This window comes from Artibeus jamaicensis, unplaced genomic scaffold (genome assembly GCF_021234435.1).
Source record: "Artibeus jamaicensis isolate MK-2021 breed Jamaican fruit bat unplaced genomic scaffold, CSHL_Jam_final contig_1015, whole genome shotgun sequence".
Lineage (NCBI taxonomy): Eukaryota > Metazoa > Chordata > Mammalia > Chiroptera > Phyllostomidae > Artibeus > Artibeus jamaicensis.
In genome coordinates, this window is record NW_026521194.1 from 16,428,043 (window position 1) to 16,446,337 (window position 18,295).

Here is an 18,295-nt window from a genome sequence, read left to right on the forward strand (position 1 = left end):
ACCCAAGGAGACAAACAAATTGCATTATATTGCTCTCAATGAATAGCTGAATCATATTTTCTTGGGCCTATTTGGGGAGATGAAGTGAGGCATACTTGGCTTGCAAATGTTAAACTCTAAATAGCACCAAAATTTTTCTGATTAAGTTTAAAACATTTTTTGATGAGATTTTTATTTCTTGGAAGACAGCATTGTTTTATTGAATCCTGACTTGACCATTACTTTAGTAAATGAAGGCTAAAGAGAAAAAAAAGTAATGAGATCTTCTTACATGTCATCCAGTGTTCATTTTGTTGTGATGTACATTTATTAAGATCATTTACTAGTCCCCATGATACGTGCTGTGGAAAATACAAAGATGAGTAAGACGCAGGTCCTGCCCTTTGGGGGATGCAGAAGGCGATATAATAGAGGAGCCTAAAGCAGGATAATGAGAAAGGACGAGTATCCAGAAGTGGTGAAAATCTGAGTCTGGACTACAGAGTGGGAGGAAAGGAGTATTCGGGGTATAAGTCTGGAAAGGTGGAGTGTTAGTCAAGATGCGTTCAATTGTAAGTGACAAAACAACTCAAACTACCTTGAGCAAACAGATCTAATTGGTACTATCAACTGTGAGGTCCAAGAGCATTCAATAAATAGGTGGCCCAATGGATTTGGGGTGGGTGATAATGATGTGGTCGTGTAAGTTCCTCAACTGTAACAAACATACTGCCCTGGTGCAGGATGTTGTGTGTGGGGGGGTGAAGGTTGGGCACCTATGGGGCAGGGAGTAAGTGGGAACTCTGTGCTTTCTGCTCAGTTCTGCTGTGAACCTAAAGCTGCTCTACAAAATAGTGTATTAAAGAACAAATGGTAGGGCTGCTGTTAGCAGGTAGTCTTTTGCATGGAGACGGGAACTTAAATATTTTAAACTTAGAGGAGCAAAAGGTCTCCTTCTGACCTAATGGAGGCCTAGGAGCCCACCACTGCCCAGCTGAGGCTGTTCTCAGCCTTTACTTTTTATCCCTTTTCTGGTATCATTCCCTTGGTTCTGTGCTGGGAATCTATTAATGATAGTGAGTAAATTCAGTCATCCTGCAAATGTGGCTTTTTAATGTATTTTATGCACCTTACCCCGTGCTTAATACATGGTTGGGGAAATGGCCAAGCATGAGTCCTGTCCTCAGACTTCATAGACTGGGATAGTTTTTCCAAAGGATAAAATTCTGAGGGAGGAAGAGACAAAGAAAGTTAATCAGCAGCTTGGGGCTGACATTAAAACTCTACCTTTATTCCCCAAACTTTCAATTAACTTTCAGGCAGCTATTTCAGCAATTATTTAGAAAAAATAGCTCACCACCAGATTCCACTTTATCCTGTTTACACGTGAACTTCCTGGAGCACGGCCCCCCACCAATCCAGAAACAAGTACTGCTTCATTGGGGACTATTCACCTATCCCAAAACTTTCCTGCTTCACCTTCTTCCGCTCTCCTAATGTATAGCTGCTGTTAATTCTTTCAAAACAACTTACATTTTCTTCCCCAAACTCATTGTATAGAAGAGCCCTGGCAACCCCAGGATAATGAACGTGATTGTCTTTTCCATCTAGCCCTGCTGCTGATGGCTTGGACTGTGTGCACCAGGACCTAGCTAGCACATGGCTCAATAAACTTTTTTTTTCTTTCAGTGCAACTTTTGGTCTCGAAGTTTTTGGTTGAACATCACCTATATTGGAAGCACTTTAAGCTGTTGGGAACCTTGCCCCAGGTCTCGTACTTCCCCGAAACGAGCACCTGGCCTTTAGCTAAGAACATTGAGGTTAGTCACAAGGCACAGTCCGTTGACTATCCCAACCTCTAATCAACAAGGACTCTCCAAATAACCTCCGGCTAGCCCCCGTGTGCATGCGCTCCACAAGGCAAGCAGCTACAGGCACATGAGGTGTCCACGAGTACAAGTTACACCCAAGTAACCAATAAGCGGGCCCTCCTTTGTCTTAAGCTAGCCAACAGCAAGCAGCCTAATCTCCTTCCTCTCCCTTCTTCCCTATATATATACCCAGTTCGGAAAAATAAAATTTGCAGCTTGATCAGAATCTTTTGTCTTGCTGCCATTCTTTGCGCCTCTTGTCCCCCCAACCCATTTGTTCTAGGTAGGTGGTCGAGCTCCAGTTGACTGCTCTGCAGGCCAGAGCATTAAGCCACTTGTTAAAATCACAGAATTCAACATCCTATCCATTGTAGACATACAGAATAAAAATCTGTGTTGTTTAATGACCTAAAATTTGCATTTTTAGTAAGCAACCAAGGGCCTTGGCACTCAAAATGTGGTATCACCCGATAGTTCATTAGAGGTGCAGAGGCCCTGTCACAGACCTCCTGAATGATAATCTGCATTTTAACAGGATCCCTACACATTAAATTGGAGAAGCATTATTTTAGAAGGTGCTCTTACATACTGACATTTGAGAATCACTAGTCTAGGAAGACTGATGAGCATATAGATGAATTTAGTACAATGTGATGAGTGCATTTAAAGAGGAACACATGTGTTCCTCTGGGTGTGCACAAACAGAACAGTTTCCTTTGCCAGAGGTTCCCAGGACAGGTGTGATGTCACTTGTTTCTTGAACAGCAAAGAAAAGTTGACCAGGCTAAAGGGATGGAGAAGGGCTGGGAGCTCTCATCAGAAGAAGCCACATGTACCAAAAAGGCCTGAGGCAGAAGAGGGCATTCTGCTTAGGGAACAAGAAACGCACCTTAAATTGCAGTGCTGGGTTTTGTTTTACACATTAAACTCTAAAGATCAACCAAAGAAGATACTTTTTTTTTCAAAATTTCAACAGTTAATGGTTTTCTTATTAACCTTTAAAGGGGAGAGGAAATCAGATTTTCAATTCCTATAACACTGCTTTCTCCAGCTTCCCTTGACAATTTTTTTTGCATTCATTTCTTCATTCAAACAAATGTAGATTGAGCTTTGTGCTTATTATGTGGTGGTGAGTAAAACGGAAATAGTCCCTGCCCTCAAGGAGTTTATACAATAGGGAAGGTGGAGTGGAGGTGAAAAAGCCAAGAAAATAGATAAATAAATAAATAAATAAATAAATAAATGTGTAATTATAAAATTGAGAAAATGGCTAGAAGTGTGTTGAAAAAGGCAAGTGACTTCAAGTGAGGTCTTCCAGAAAGATCACTATATCCTCTTGCCAGGTGGGCAGACTCACTGTGGGTGGGGTACAGTGGAGTCTTTCACTAAGGAGCACTCAGGTCACATACGAGTGTGTCTAGTTTGATGAGAATCCGAATGGGGGTTGAAGACCTGCCCTCAAAACCAACCATTCCCTTTCCACCTGCTGGCTGCAACATGAACTAGTAGTGAAAATAGATTTTCATTGCAACTTCAAACCTGAAAGCAGAAGCAATCTCCAAGTTCTAACAGGCCTGTTTTCAGAAAACTTACCTAATTCTCTTAGACAAGGTTGCTGCTAAAAACGGGTCCGGGCCCTTGTATGTTCCAAGTGAAATTTTCCAATTGCAAACATCATTTAGGTGTGGGGAGGAGCAAAGAGGAGACTGCCCGGCACACGCCATTGTTTTCAAAATGTGTGCAGTGAGAACTGTGTAAAAAAACAAAGAGGTAGGAGGCCTGGTGTGTGCAGCTGGGAGGCCCTGCCTGGCCCTCCGGTCCTTGGGCAGGGAAATCGTGTCTTCACCGCCTGGAACCTTGTGTGTGCGGGTCTCGCTTCCCGGCCTGCGGCGGGGAAGCGTTTAAGAGTGGGACCGTGAGAGGCGCCTGTAAACAGGGAGCCGGGCGGGGATGGTGCGCTGCTAGACCGGCTGTCATCGTGAGTCAGGCGGGTTCTTGAAGCCCGGTCCCAGCCAAGAGTAGACTGCAGGCCCAGCAAGTGAAGGGAAAGAAGCAGCCAGGGGCCAGGTGAGCATCTGCCCGCTTCTGCGCTACCTGGCTGACCAGTGGGGGAAGGGTGTGGGGATGACAGGGTTGTAAATATCTGAGAGGCGCCCTGGGGTGGCGGTGATGTTGCTGTTTGTTCCGCGCTCTGTTTTTGTTTCATTCTGGAGGCTGCATTACAATGCTGTGGATAATGGGTGAGGGGAAATTACATGATGCCTTGTCTGCCGATTTTTATGAATTAGGTATATAAATAGAAAGCCGTGTTCTTTATGTGCGTTGTTTTTAGTACCCCCAACCCCCTCCCCGCTTTCTCCCTTAGGTCCAAGAAGCCAAACCTCAGCACAGCTTTGAACTCACACCAATTGGGGCTCCCCGAGAAACAACTATTGTTCCTTCTGTTGACTCCGCTCATTTTTTAATGTACAGTAAATGACACTATGTAACTGATGACAAACATGATTTGGCCTTCTATCAGAGAATTACTAAGCCAAAAATTCAGGATAAGGAAATTTCAGACCCACTACTCAAACGAAGTAAGTTGCTACTGAGATATACAAATGAATGGCAAATTAAGACGGATCTAGATCTGTAGCTTGGGAAGCAGGACATGTTTGAATTTCCCAGATTAAACTGAGATTGAGCTATGTGCTGTTGTAAACTTATCTGGAAGTTTTTTCTCCTTTTCATTTTCCCTCTTTGGAATAGAGGAACACTTAGGACTTTTTCTATAATATTTTAATTTCAGCAGTCACAGTGAATTGTGATTTGTATTCATTCATAAGGTATTTTATTATAAAATACCACATGTAAGTTATAATGGGAGTACCTAAAATAAATACAAGGCAGTTTTTGTTTCATTAACTTCAAATGCCTTAACCATAATTAGGCTCGCAGGTCAACAGACATGTGGCACCTCTTAGTTAGTAGAAGAATATTGAATTAAATTACATGAGTATTTTAAAATTGTGTACATTAGGAAATACTTTTAATGTCCAATGAGTTTGTCTTTACAATGAATGTTTTCACAATGTCATGGTTAATAGCAAGAACTCCAAAGCCAGCCTGGGTCTGAATTCCTTCTTGGCCACTTCCTATTCTGTAATGTTGGACAGTTTACTTACTACGCTTCTTAATCTGTAGAATGAGGATAACAACAGTACTGATCGCATAGGATTGTTATGAGGATTAAATGTGCTAATATTTTTCAAGTGCTTAGTGCATGTAGTAATTGCTGTATGCAGGATTATTAATAAATACATAAGGCAAAAATATACCAGTGTTGAATGTAAGATGGTGGTTGCCAGGAGCCGAGGGGCGGAGCAGAATGGAGAATTGTTAAATGAGTACAGAGTTTCAGTTTTGCAGGGTGAAGAGTTCTAGAGATTGGTTGCGCAACAGTATGAATACACTTAAAGGTACTGAACTGTACAAGCTAAAATGGCTAGGATGGCAAATTTTATATAATGTATTTTATAAAATTTCCCCACAATTAAAAAAATGTTCAAGAGTACCAGTATTAGGAAAGTTATGCATTCAGAATCTTTATTTAGCACACAGCAGCCCCATCCACAGTTGCCTTTGCCATTGTGAAAAATGCAGCTCTGGCAGTCATCAGTAAGATTTGTTTGTTTGATAAATTCATGCAATTAAGATATCATAAAGAGCACATAAAAATTATACCAAAGAGCCTGTGGCAGGCACAATTCTAAAAGTGCCCCTATACTGAGATAGCATGCCCTAATTCCTGGAACCTGTAGTGTGATAAACATCTCTTGATCTATGTGTTGTAGAACACAGTTAAACTTAGGATGGGAAAATGATCTGGGTTGGCCTATTGTAATCACAGGAGTCCATAAACCAGGAGTATTTTCTTTGCCTGGGCAAATCAGAGAGATTTGAAGCCTGAGAAGGACTGAACATGCTGTTGCTGTTTCGAAGATGGAGAGGACACTTGGAGAGGAACAAGGGCTACCTTGAAAAATGTGGGAGGCCTGGAGTTGCTGGAGGTGGCCCAGCACAGACACTGGAGTCTCAGACCTCGGGCCACGGATGACTGGAGTCTGCCAGCACAGTGAATGAGCTTAGAGCTGGATTCCGTTGTGGAGCCTGTTGTTAAGAGCGCCTCTTGGCCAGCACCTCGATTTCAGCCTTGTGAAAGAGACCCTGAGACGAGAATGCAGCCAAGCCCACCTAGACTCAGACCTTCAGAATTACGAAATACAAAGTGGGTGCTGTTGTAAGCTACTAAGTTTGTGCAAATGTGTTACATAGCAATAGAAAAATGGGCAAAAGACAGGAACAGACTATCCAGAGAAGAGGAAGTAAATGGATGAAGAGACATATGAAAATGCGTTTTCTCACCATTAGTCAAAGAAATGGAACTGAAGCAATAGCAAGGTGCATTTTTCCAGCTTTCAGTGTTACACAGATTTTTAAAAATTATAACTCCACTTTAGTAAGTGTACAAACACTCTCAAATGCTATGAGGGGTGTGCAAATGTTATAACCTTTCTGAAAAGCTCATTGGCTTAATGTATGAAAAACCTCACTAATGCTCCTATCTCTTGATCCAGTACTTTGACTTCTAGCAATCTATTCAAAGGAACATGAGAAATATTTAAAAAATAATGTTCGCAGATTTTTAAATGGTTTTGGTTGGAGAAGTCAGATATTGGCAATAGTCTGAGTGCCCAACAACAGGGGAATAGTTTAAAATAAATTATGGTATCATCAAAAGATGTGGAGTTAGAGAGACATGTAAAAGCATATTTATGAAGAATTTTAACCGTGGAACAGTGTTTATCAATTATTGTTAAATGGTGGACAAACAGGGTAGGGAACTGTATTTACAGTATGTGCTCCCCCGGGTTTGAAAATCACAGCTCTGCCTACATAGGAAGGGGCCAGAAGGGCCAAAGCGTGGCAGTGCTTTTCCCATGGAAGGGTGAATAGGCATCATTTATTTTATCCTGCACACTTTTCTGTGTTTTCAAAATGGTAAACAATGAACTTGTAGTAGTTGTTTATCTTCACAATAGTCCATGACCATTATTTTGAAAGCTGTTAAGTCTCAGTGCTTGGGGAATAGGGTGAATTTGAAACACTGTCCAGTCAAATAATGGAGAAAAAAATCCATTGAGTAACTTAAATGGTTGGCAGAAAGTGATTTTTTTAGGAAAACAATGAGATAGGAAATGATATGAGGTCTGTGCAGAAGGTATCCAGCCAATTAATATGAAAAATAGATACATTTATTGAAGAAAATACAAGAACATTGTACATAGGACAATGACACCTCAGTTTCCTTCAAAGTAGGCACCTTAAGACCTCACACAGTTCTCCCAATCTCCCAGTCAGGTGCCCCATCATGTTTTCCTGAATCTCATCGACAGTCTGAAATCTCTTCTCTTTCAAAGGTGATTTTAGTTTTGGGAAAAGCCAGAAGTCACAGGGTGCCAAGTGTGGGCTGTGGAGGGGCTGAGTCACCTGGGTGATTTGATGTTTTGACAAAAAAACTCTGCATGAGATGTGATGCATGAGGGGGCGCATTGTTATAATGAAGCTGCCAGTCACCAGTTGCCCATAGTGCGGCCTTCTGAATCATCTGAATAGTTTCTGCAGAGGAATGTTCAAGCTTAATGCAAAATTTGATGCAGATTTGTTGCTCTACTCCCTCGGTCATTTTGAATGCAATGGCCATACAGTACACATGCTCACCCAGTGGCGTCTACCACCCCCACTGACTAGTACAGTGAAGTCGTCATCAATCGCGCATGCAGATTTCAGTCCACTCTCACTGGCTGCCAGGTTACATCGATGTCATACAAATCACTCTCCTTATATTAACAATGGCTGGACTTTTTCTGGACAGACCTCATAAATATTATTGGAAATGTTGAAAATAAAGTCAGGTACTTATCTCTTGACAGGATAATCAGTGAAAGCTTTGTGGTAGAAAAAAAATCACTGAATATTATACTGAAATAATAGGAAAAGAAGGTGCGTGGTAGAATTTTTATTAAAAGGCTTTGTTTTTTCATAGATTGATGGGTTATAGGCTTTGCACTATTGACCTTAGTTACCTATACGAGGGGAAAATAAAGAACTATGATGGGTATGTAACCATTTGCAAAAAACAAAACAAAGCAAAAATCCTGCATGTTATGACCATGAAAACCAAGTTGGACCTAGGCCAGTAACATGTGCATTAAAAAACGTCCAAAGGTAATATTTTATCAGATACTTGATGTACTCTATTCCTGTTTAATGATGTAATGATGTGTATAGCCTAGTACTTGAAGCCAAGTCATTTACACATTGAGAAGCAGGTAGGTAGATGGGCGCTACTTTTTTTTTAATTAAAAAAAATGTATTTATTTATTTTTAGAGAGAGGAAAGGGAGAGAGAAAAAGAAACATCAATGTGTGGTTGCTTCTCACATGGCCCCACTAGAGACCAGGCCCTCAACCCAGGCATGTGACCTGACTGGGAATCGAACTAGTGACCCTTTGGTTCATAGCCTGTGCTCAATCCACTGAGCTATACCAGCCAGGGTGATGGGTGCTCCTTTAAGTACTAGCTTTAGGAGACCTGATTTTAACAGAAATCTTGGGCAGATTTTTTTTATGATACTCCATCTCTAGACAGTTTCCAGGAGCACCAGGCCCCAGCTACTCCTTCATTTTTCCCACTGGCTCCCTTACCTACTTTCAGTTTATTCTAACCTCTCACACCCCTAGAAAGTACACAAAGTGTGTTGCCCTAAGGGCTTTTAGGCCAAATGCCGATTTTCTGCATGGGGAATGTTAACCCCTTAAAAGAAACCATTTGGAGGAATATCTAGGATGTAGTTCCTTTTTTCTTTTAGAGTGGATTTTGTATTTGGTTCATAAGCTTGGAGCTAAATAATTCAGAGGACTGAGAATGTGATAAAAATGACCCCTGGCAGTGAATTCCATGCATCGTGTTTGTTCTATTTCATTGGCTACTGTAGATATTCCAGACAGGCAATAAAAAGTTCACATGACTTACCTTCATTCTGACAACAAGAACTTTATTTGGTCCATGAGTATAATTAATCTTAATGGCAACATGAGTTATGAGCAGAAACCAAAGTCAAAATACAGAGGCTTTTGCATTGAGATGGCAGGTTTGCTATTTTCATTAATGTTTTGTTTGTTTTTCAAATACTCATTAACTGTTGATTTGAATTATGTGTTTCAAACTGGATTCCCTGGTTATATGCCACATGTATGAGTGTGGTAGAGATTTATTTGTTCAGTTATCTTGATTAGTGTGACCAATTTATAATTCAGTACAAACTAAAGCTGCCCTGTTCTGCCTTATCTAGTTTACTTTTGGACATTTATCTAACTTGGAATTTGCTAAGTATCCACTTCACCTTGTGGTCTGTAGATGTGATTATAAATATAGATTTTTAGTCACAGAACAGGGAACATGTATTATAGGTTAGAAAACATCAGAAGTGTAACCAGCAGTTTTATGCTCCAGGAAATTAGCTAAATGACCTCCTCCCATATGTCCTTGATCCATTTTTATCAGCACTTTAACTTTTCCAGAACAATTTCTCTTCCACCCTTAAGGGTTCATTGATTCGTTGATTGAACAAGTAGGAATTGAGCACTTGTTCTGTGCCATGGCACAGAGCTGTGCTACTTGGAGCAAGGAGTACAATTGAACAAAATAGGCACACTCTTGCCTTCATGAGGAGTATAGTTACTGGGGGAGACAGATGAGTATTCAGGTCATTTTTACATAGAGTGAGGAGTATTATAATTGAGGAAGTCAGGGTGCTACAAGAACACATAAGGGGGATCCCCAAAATGGCCATGGGAGGTCAGAAGTGATACCTCAGCAAAGACATGCAGACTAAATTAAAATTAGCCGAGTTGTGTGCCTGTGTGTTGCAGGATGGGATGTGGGGAGGGAGATGAAAGAGATAAGCCCAGGGAAGTAAGTAGGTGAGAGCTCCTACAGGCAATGTGAAGGACTGCATGGTTTCTCCACAAGATAGCAGGGTTTTAATTTTAGACGAGAGTGGGTGAGTTCAGGGTGGTAGGGCTGTAGACCAAGGTTTTAATTTTAGAAAGCCCACTCCGGCCTCAGTGTGGCCAGTGGATTACTGGAGGGCAAAACTGATGGGCAGAGGACTGGGTGGTAGTGTCTGAACAGGAGAGAAAGCAGAAATGCAGGAGGGAAATGGATAGATTTGGCACATTTTGTAGAGTTAGAATCAGTGTGACTTGCGGATTTGGAGTGATTGTGGCTGAGGAAGCCAGAAGGGTCAAGGGTGATGTTCATCTTTCTGGAGGGGAGGATGACATCCTTCATTAAGTGGAGAATGCCAGGGGGAGGGGCAGGTTGAGGGTAAGGTGAGGAGTTTGGTTTTGTGCATATTAGGAGTTAGGAGAAAACCAAAGGCAGTTGCATATGTGAGCCTAGAGCCCAGGACAGTCTGTTCCTCATCTACCACGTGGATTGTAGCTGAAGCCACAGGAATAGAGAAGATCACAGGCAGAAGGGGAACTTCTTAAAAAGGTTATGGGTGAAATGGAGCAATCCCTTCGTTTATGATGTGGCCAGAGGAAGGGGAGCACATAGAGGGGATGAGAGGAGCACCCGGAGGTAAAGGAGAAACACCGAAGAGAATGTGCGGGCGAATTCATGAGATCGATGCAAAGACTGGGTGCTCAGCAGGTGAGACGCTGCTGAGCGGTCAGTCAGGTGGGGGGCGGAAAGTCTCTGGTTTGGCGACAAGGAAATTGGCCTTTGCCTGTGCAGTTGCAGCCGGGGCAGAACCAGATTGCTTCTGGGGAAGATGAATGAATGGTGAGAGATGGAGTCAGAAAGTATACAACTTTCAAGAAACTGCAGAGAAAAAAGAGAGGAGGGAGAAGTCTCCTAGCTGTAGAACTTGGGGGACAAGGGAGGGTTTTACATACTTTTCTTCTTTGAAAAGAAATGCTTCCCTGAGTCATCCTGCATCTTGCACGATGGAGTCCTTCACTTCAGGACCACGAGAAAAATGACGCGTGGCAACTCATGCTGCCTTGAAGAGTGCGGGAGGAAGCTTTGAGCAAATTAAAACCTCATCCCAGAGCTTCCTAAACTAAGTGCTGTCCCCAGTCCCTTCACTGGTTCGTTGGTTTCCAGGGGAGGAGATGAAGAGAATGCGGTGAGCCTTTCCCTGGTACCACCCAGACAATCCCTACTCCTCCCTGTGTCCTGCTGTGGGGCTCACAGAGCACTGTCATGTGATTTACGCTCCCGACACCCTTTGAGGAAGGTGGGGCAGGAATCCTCATTTGACGTACATCTGAAATTCAGATTCGACTGACTTGCCCAGAATCTACATCCGGTCGTAGTGCACGGAAGTTTCAAACTCAGGTGTTCTAATTCCAGATCTTCCAATCCAAAAGTAATTGCCCTTCACTGAAAGGTTAGATCTAATGTCTGTTTTCACTGTAGTGTGGTCATATGAAGCCTTTTAGTACACTTAAAGAAATGGGACTGAAAGCTGTGGATCAGCTTCTTTTTTTTTTTTTTATTGTCCACCCAGCACTCCCCTCCCCCCAAAAAAAAGTTAAATTGGTTTTAAAGGAGGCAATTTATTTGGACATGCCTCAATCGTTAAAATGTGTTTGAATTATCTATAGTCACATCTAATTTGAAACTATTTCTTTTAATTCTTTTGACACAAACACTTATTTGCAGGTTTTTTAAGAGCAAACATTTTTACAAGTGTTTCTATTTATAGGTTAAATGAAAAATGATGTCTTAGGGAAACATTAGTAAAAGATTTGGGCAATTAGGACAATGTAAACATTTGCGAAAGCACTCGTTTGGCCTGAATAAAGTCACAGTTATACACTTGTAGGCATTCCAAGTATTGTGTCCAAGGTCACTAAGAGAACTGAGCTGAGCTATCTAGTTAGAGAACAGCCTTTTATTCTGTTTGTTCAGGGACCTCTCATCCACCATGCCCTTAGAGAACTTACAATGACAAAGAAGAAGTGACTTTTTTTTGTAAATTATGTAAGTGTAAACTATTTCCCTGGGCACAAAGATGATACTAAGCAATTAACTTTCTGAGTTGTGGGATTAACAAACAGAAAGATTTAAAAATAAATATTAAAGTTGCTGGCATTTGACACTAAAATTCAAAGCATCATGTCTATAAAATTTTAGTTGTATTATCTGAACACCATTAATTTACTATGAATTTTCACATGCTGACTGTATATGCATTTTAGAGTCATCTCCACTCACTGGCCATATAACCTTAGACAAGGTACTTTCCTCTTAAATCTCAATTTCCTTACTTGCATTGGTAATAATAATAATAGCAGCTCTTTGATAGGCTGCTGTAAGGATTTAACAATATAATGCAGCTAAAGGGCTTAACATAATGAGTGCCCTTTAGTAAGTACTCAATAAATATTAGCTATGACTCTCTGGGTCTTGGCTTAGGAATTGTAAGGACTATCTTTGTTGTTTAAGATATTTTATTCAATACATCATTCCACATTTGACGTGTGCCTGTCCACACTGGAGGAGTCCCCTGCAGGGCCTTTTTAGAGTTTAGTACCACAGCAGTTAGTGTCTGATGCTGGGCAACAACTCTTTGAGCCCAACTGTCATTCTAATGTCAGATCAAAACAAAGAAATACAGGCCAATCAGACTTCCAGAATTCAATTCCAGAATGCTTACACGCTGCAGGATTGTTTCATAAAAATTCATTCCACGCTAATAATAGTCCATAATAAAAGAAATTTAGACTCAGGTTTGGAGACAAACATATAGTGTTCTTCTCCTTCATACTTTGTAAACCTTTCCTTTGTCCTGTATGGTGGGCAGAGGTTTTCTGGCCTTCATGTTGTACATAGTAAAATAGGGAAGACTCGTCCTGCTATTTTGCCTTACCTTGTCCTTATCTTTCAGGGTCAAAGACTGTGTTTTATCTGCCTCTGCCAGCCTTGCGTGTTTTTGGACAGAACTGGTAAAGTCTGCTTTAGAGTGAACCTTTTCCCAGATTAAGTCCAAAGGGAGGGAGGGGTCACGGATGTGGTTCCTCACCCCTCGGTGTGTCTGTCCTTTCAAATAAGAAGTGAGTCACCTCTTGACCTTATCATGAGTCGTTTCTCTCCGGGTGCCATTTAACAAAGACCCAGGCTCACTTATTTATTTATTTTTTAAGCAGATTCAAGTGTAGCAGATAAAGAAAAAAAATCAGCTAATTACCTCTCATGTACATTCACCCAAAATACCCATAGGAAGCAGTTTTGTAAATAAGTCTTAACCTATAAGCTGGTTAGTGTTTTGAAGGCTGAAGTTGTAAGTAGTCTCATCTCTCTTCTGTTAATCAGCAGCAATGACCGAGGGAATTAAAGTCAACAGGAAGTGAGGCAACTATGCATTTCCTGTAACATCCCAGCTACCCAGCACAGGCCTCCTGTTGACCAGTGTTGCTGTGGGTCAGAGAGACTTGGACGGCTTGTGAAGAGGCCCTTGGCCTGCCTGCCTCCCGCCTGTGCAGTTGTCAGTTCACTTCCAGCTCACCCTTCGGTGGGACCTCAGAAGCTGTTACTATACGTTGACAGCTTCATGAGAAAGTCTCATTTCTGGGGCAGGTATGGTTGGTTTTGTTTGTATGTTTATTTCCTTTGTCTTTGATTTCTTTCAACTGAAGTCATCTTTGTATGCATACATATTATTGGGTCACTTAATTATGTTGTATCACTTAAGGCCCTTTATTGTCCCTTGATTAGTAATGATTCCTTATTTATGTTCCCATAACACCTTTTGTTTACTTCTGTTAAAGCCCTTTTTATCCTTGGTTTTGTGTTGTTTCCCTGTTACCTAACTAGCCCTTTGAGGATGGGAGCTGTGTTTTGTGTCCCTGGCATCTAACATAGGTTTGGGTACTTGGTTCATCCTCTTGTCAATGGTGGTGGAGTATAAATGGTTGTGAGGGTAGGAATCAGCTACCTTCTAATAGGACCAGTAATTGTTTTAGATTTTTTTACAAGGAACTTTATGTACATTATCCACATTTGTGCTTTACAGCTCTCTAAGGTTGAGGGGGCAGGCGTTAGTAGGACTTCCACTGGCGGACAATGAGGGCCCAGAAGCCCTGAGTCAGCCTGACTTGCTGAAAGTCAGTCATTGAACTTGGAAGGCAGTGCTAGGACAGGAGCCCTTTTCTGGTGTCAGAAATGTGTGTTCTTCCCACTGCTACACCTCTCTCTCATTGAGTGAACTCAAAACTGGGGAGCTCCTGGGTGGATTCAGCCTTACTCCTGGTTTATGGTCCTTCTAACACCAGGGCCTCTGAGCCATTTAAAATGATTTAAAAGGTAATTGAACTTGGGTGGCTCACAGGACTCAGTAATTAGACAGGGGTTCCAGGAACGTTTTTGCTCTTTCCCACGGGAACTTCAGCTGACAACAGATGCGTCATCTTGGTCTCTCTTTCATCATCTTTAAAATAGTCCCGCTACTTTATTCCCCTCTCCTTGTTGAGATTACTACATGTATTTATGAAGAAGTGTATCAAGCACTTTATAAACTATGATTTATAAGGATGATTTACTGAGGATGATTATTCTCAGTAAAGCCACGTGAATTTCGCTCAGGTTAGCTGAATTTGAGAAGTCGTGAGGAAATCAGATGACGTTTGGTCCTGTATTGGGTTTGGAAGCATAGCCAGCATTACTCAGGCTCAAGTGGAAGACTGCAAATAGTTACATTAGCCAATGGCACCTTTAAATTTAAAGCTACTCCCCTAGCTCTTTTTGGGTGTCTTTCACGTCTGGGTCGCAGTGCACCTCCTCAGCACGGTCGTTACCTTAGTTGTGGTCTGTCACCCACTTAGCCCATGGCATCTGCCTCTGCTCAGGTGGCACCTGCATGGACACTGGTCGGTTACTCCCTGTTGCACTTGGAGGCTGACTGTAGCAACATTGGTTTTTATGATGGAAATTTCCACTTTCTTCATCCCAAGCCTAGGAAGAAGATGATTTGAATGGCTCTTTGGTTTGTTTTTATACCACTCTCCCCTGCCATGGAAGTAAAAGGCAATGGAAAACATGGAGTCTGCATTTTTAGACACTTACCCAAGTGAAGTCTGTGTCTGGTTTGTTGCTAAAAGCAGAATGTACTGGAACTCTGGCATTTTTATGAAACGGGCTTCCCAGTCAGAACCCTTGACTCTTCAATCCCGTGGTTGACCTAGGGACATAATAACATCGCTGCCTTCAATAACAAAGCAATCTGAGACTTGAAGTACCATGCTTATATTTAGTTTGGTTTCTGGGAAAACATCTCGGGGCATCAAATGTCTTGATGATTTTGCAAGTGGCAAACAATAAACAAACACGGAGATGTACTGAAAAATGCTTTAAATTGATTGCCGGTGGGTGTTTCGAAGGAATGTCTCCTTACTGGTTTTAGAAAGAGCTTGAGCTCGAAGTCAATGGGAAATGAGACCAGCTAAGCTGCTGATTTGGTCGTTCACAAAATCATCCCCAAGGGCTGCATAGGTGCTTTTGTTTCTACAGAAGGTCTGAGTGAGGCCTTTTGCTACCTGACCTTTGCCATGTTATTTTTAAACCTGGTTTCAGTAGTTTTGAAGCTTTTTCTACCAAGAAAAAATGTAAAAGCTCAAGTCAATATCATATTTTGGAAAGCATGTCAAATTTTACTTCAACGAGTTTATAGTGAATTCACATACACTTTTGTCAGAAAACCATAATGGTGTTATATTTGTAGGTATCAGTGCTTCGCAAGCATACTCTTTATGCAGCTGTTCATTCAACAAATATTTCCCGAGTGCTCATGGCATACTGGCTATGTTTCTAGGCCTAGCAGGGTTATAGGCTAGAATTGCTGTTCTCGATTGGATTTAAGTCCAGCAGGGTGTATGTGTGACTTTAGGCAAGTTATATATCTTTGGGCCTCAGTTTCTTCATCTGTAAAATGGGGATAATAGTACCTGCATGAGGGTACCTCAAAGATAACTGTAAGTGATGTCTTGGAGTTGGGAAAGCATGATATTTGAGCAATAGCATCCCAATGTGAAGGAAAAGAGTGTATTTTGTGGAAGAAGGAAATTGTATGGGCAAGCAAGGCCAAGACTGTGAAAGGCCTAGGGCGTCAGGTTAGAGTTGGTTGTTGTGGTCAGTGAAAGCGTCACTGATGGATTTTCTTTGTTATGGTCTCCCCAGTGGCTAGAACTGTGTCCAGCCTAAAGGAGCACATTCATTCAGCAAAAATTTAGTGAATTAATAACTGACTATGACTTTAGACAAACTGAGCTCAGTTGTGTCATGAGGTGTACCAATTAGAAATGCCCTACGAGCAGCTGGGAATATAGGACCAGAGGTCAGGCCCGAGATTGAGATTGGAGATGGAACTTTGGGAGGCGTGAACAAAGAAGTATTATTGACGTCATTAGTATGGGTAAATTGATGCAAGAAGCACATGCAGTTGAGTCAGACTGGGGGCCTCGGGTAGTGCCCCCATTTGATGAGGAACCTGTAAGGAAAGGAGGAGGAAGGAGAGGTGTTTCTGGTGGAGGGAGGCCATGTTTGAAGAGGGGCCGGTTAGTAGCATAGGGTGGGTCAGGGCTGTGGAGCGCCCCATGGGAGCACAGTGAGGGGGTCCGGGCGTGGCTGTGGAAGGGAAGTTCCGTTGATGGGGCCTTGTGCCAGGTCATAAGGCGTAAGTGGCACAGCATACACTGGGACATTTATTTTTCTCAAGGTTAGTATTTACCGGCATTTCTTTTTGAGCATACATTTAAACAGTGTGCCAACTCTCTATATAATCTGATTCCAATTAAATATTAGGCAAAGCACAACTATCAATTTATTCTCTGAGTTATAAGATCGTGACTCATGTTGCCCCTTGGTTGTCACTATTTTCCAGAGTTTCTATGAGTATTTATTACTTTTAGAACTAGAAAAAAACACTATACACATTATTTTTTAAAATGTTACACTTCTTATGTATTGCATGGCAATGAACTTCTCATTTCTTAAAACTTGTGTACAATGCAGCCATTGAAAATTCCCTGCAGGCCTATGAAAATGAGTGGGATCCACCCAGGTTCCTAGCTGTCCTCCTCTGAAAGCCCCTTGAGCTCTGGGTATGAGGTCAGCGTTGGCACCATGTCCTTACCTGCGGCTTGTGGCCTTTCTGTACTTCACCAACACACTTACTTTGTCCTTGTGACAAAAAGCACCATGAAAAATCAGAGTCTCATGTAGCCTCATGGTCCAGACATATCATCTTACTAAGGTTGACCCTCTGGCGGTGGGTCCTTCGCATTATGTAAGTCGCAGACAGGTCTCAGTGGGCCGCAGCCTTAACCAAAGCGAAGAGCATGTGAAAGCCACATGTGCTGACCATCCTTGAAATTGCCCTTGATTTCAAAAGGATTGGCAGGAAGTTTATCCTAAGTATCCTTGCACTGCATTTTTCTCCATAGTCCAGCTGCTTCTAAGATTACGAGGCCCCAGACACCCCCTCAGCACTCATTCCATTCTGACGGCGAGCCATTTACTCCAGTGGAAGGAGGTCGGCACTTTACCGAACAGCTCGGGGGAACCAGGGCATCTCTGTGGGGGCCGGCGGTCTCATTGCTCATATCTGCTTCTGCCTCTGCATGAGAGGACTGCCGGAGTCACGCTGTTAGTTAGCCTTGCCCAGTGAGATGTAAATGGCAGATTTCCTCCTTAGAAAGTAGCCCCACACGGATTCTCCCTCCTGTTACCTTTTGATGCTTTCATGGGATTCTTGGGGTTGAGCTTTGGTTACCATCCTAATGAACAGATCTCCAGAACTTTATCTCGCAAATAGGAAACTCTATACCTGTTCAACAACTGCTCTTTCCCCCTGCCCCCAGCCACTGGTAACTACCATTCTACTTTCTGTTTCTATGAACATTATTTTAGATACCTCGTGTATATTGAATCATGCAGTATTTGTCTGTTTGTAACTGGCTTATTTTACTTAGCATGATGTCCTCCAGGTTCATTCATATTATAACCAACGTGTGACAGGATTCCCCTCCTTTTTTAAGACTGAATAATATTCCATTGTATGGATATACCATATTTTCTTTACCTGCCTCTTTTTTAAATGCAGTTCCATCAGAACACAGACATGCCCATCCATTTCCATGTTGTCTGTCTGTGGCTGCTCTCCCACCTCAGCCGTAGAGTTGAATATCGCAGAAGGGACTGTGCGGCCCACAAAGCCTAACATATTTATTAATGGCTCTTACAGAACATGTTCGCTGACTCCTGTTCCACTAGGGAGAGTCCGAAGGGTTCACAGAAATTATGTGCAGGCTGTGTTAGAGGAGCAAGACCAT

General features: G+C 42.1%; 1 protein-coding gene and 1 pseudogene across 6 annotated transcripts in view; one reads left to right on the top strand and one right to left on the bottom strand.

Moving 5' to 3' along the window:
- The first annotated feature begins 3,750 nt into the window (after positions 1–3,750).
- PLEKHM3 (pleckstrin homology domain containing M3) overlaps positions 3,751–18,295 on the top strand; it is a 176,595-nt gene continuing 162,050 nt past the window's right edge. For all 6 annotated transcript variants that reach the window (XM_037165943.2, XM_037165938.2, XM_037165942.2 and 3 more), the window contains exon 1: positions 3,751–3,917. The gene's annotated coding sequence lies outside the window, so the exon portion shown is untranslated. The remainder of the gene's footprint in view (positions 3,918–18,295) is intronic.
- Positions 12,059–18,295, bottom strand: part of LOC119064338 (60S ribosomal protein L4-like) — a 122,370-nt pseudogene continuing 116,133 nt past the window's right edge.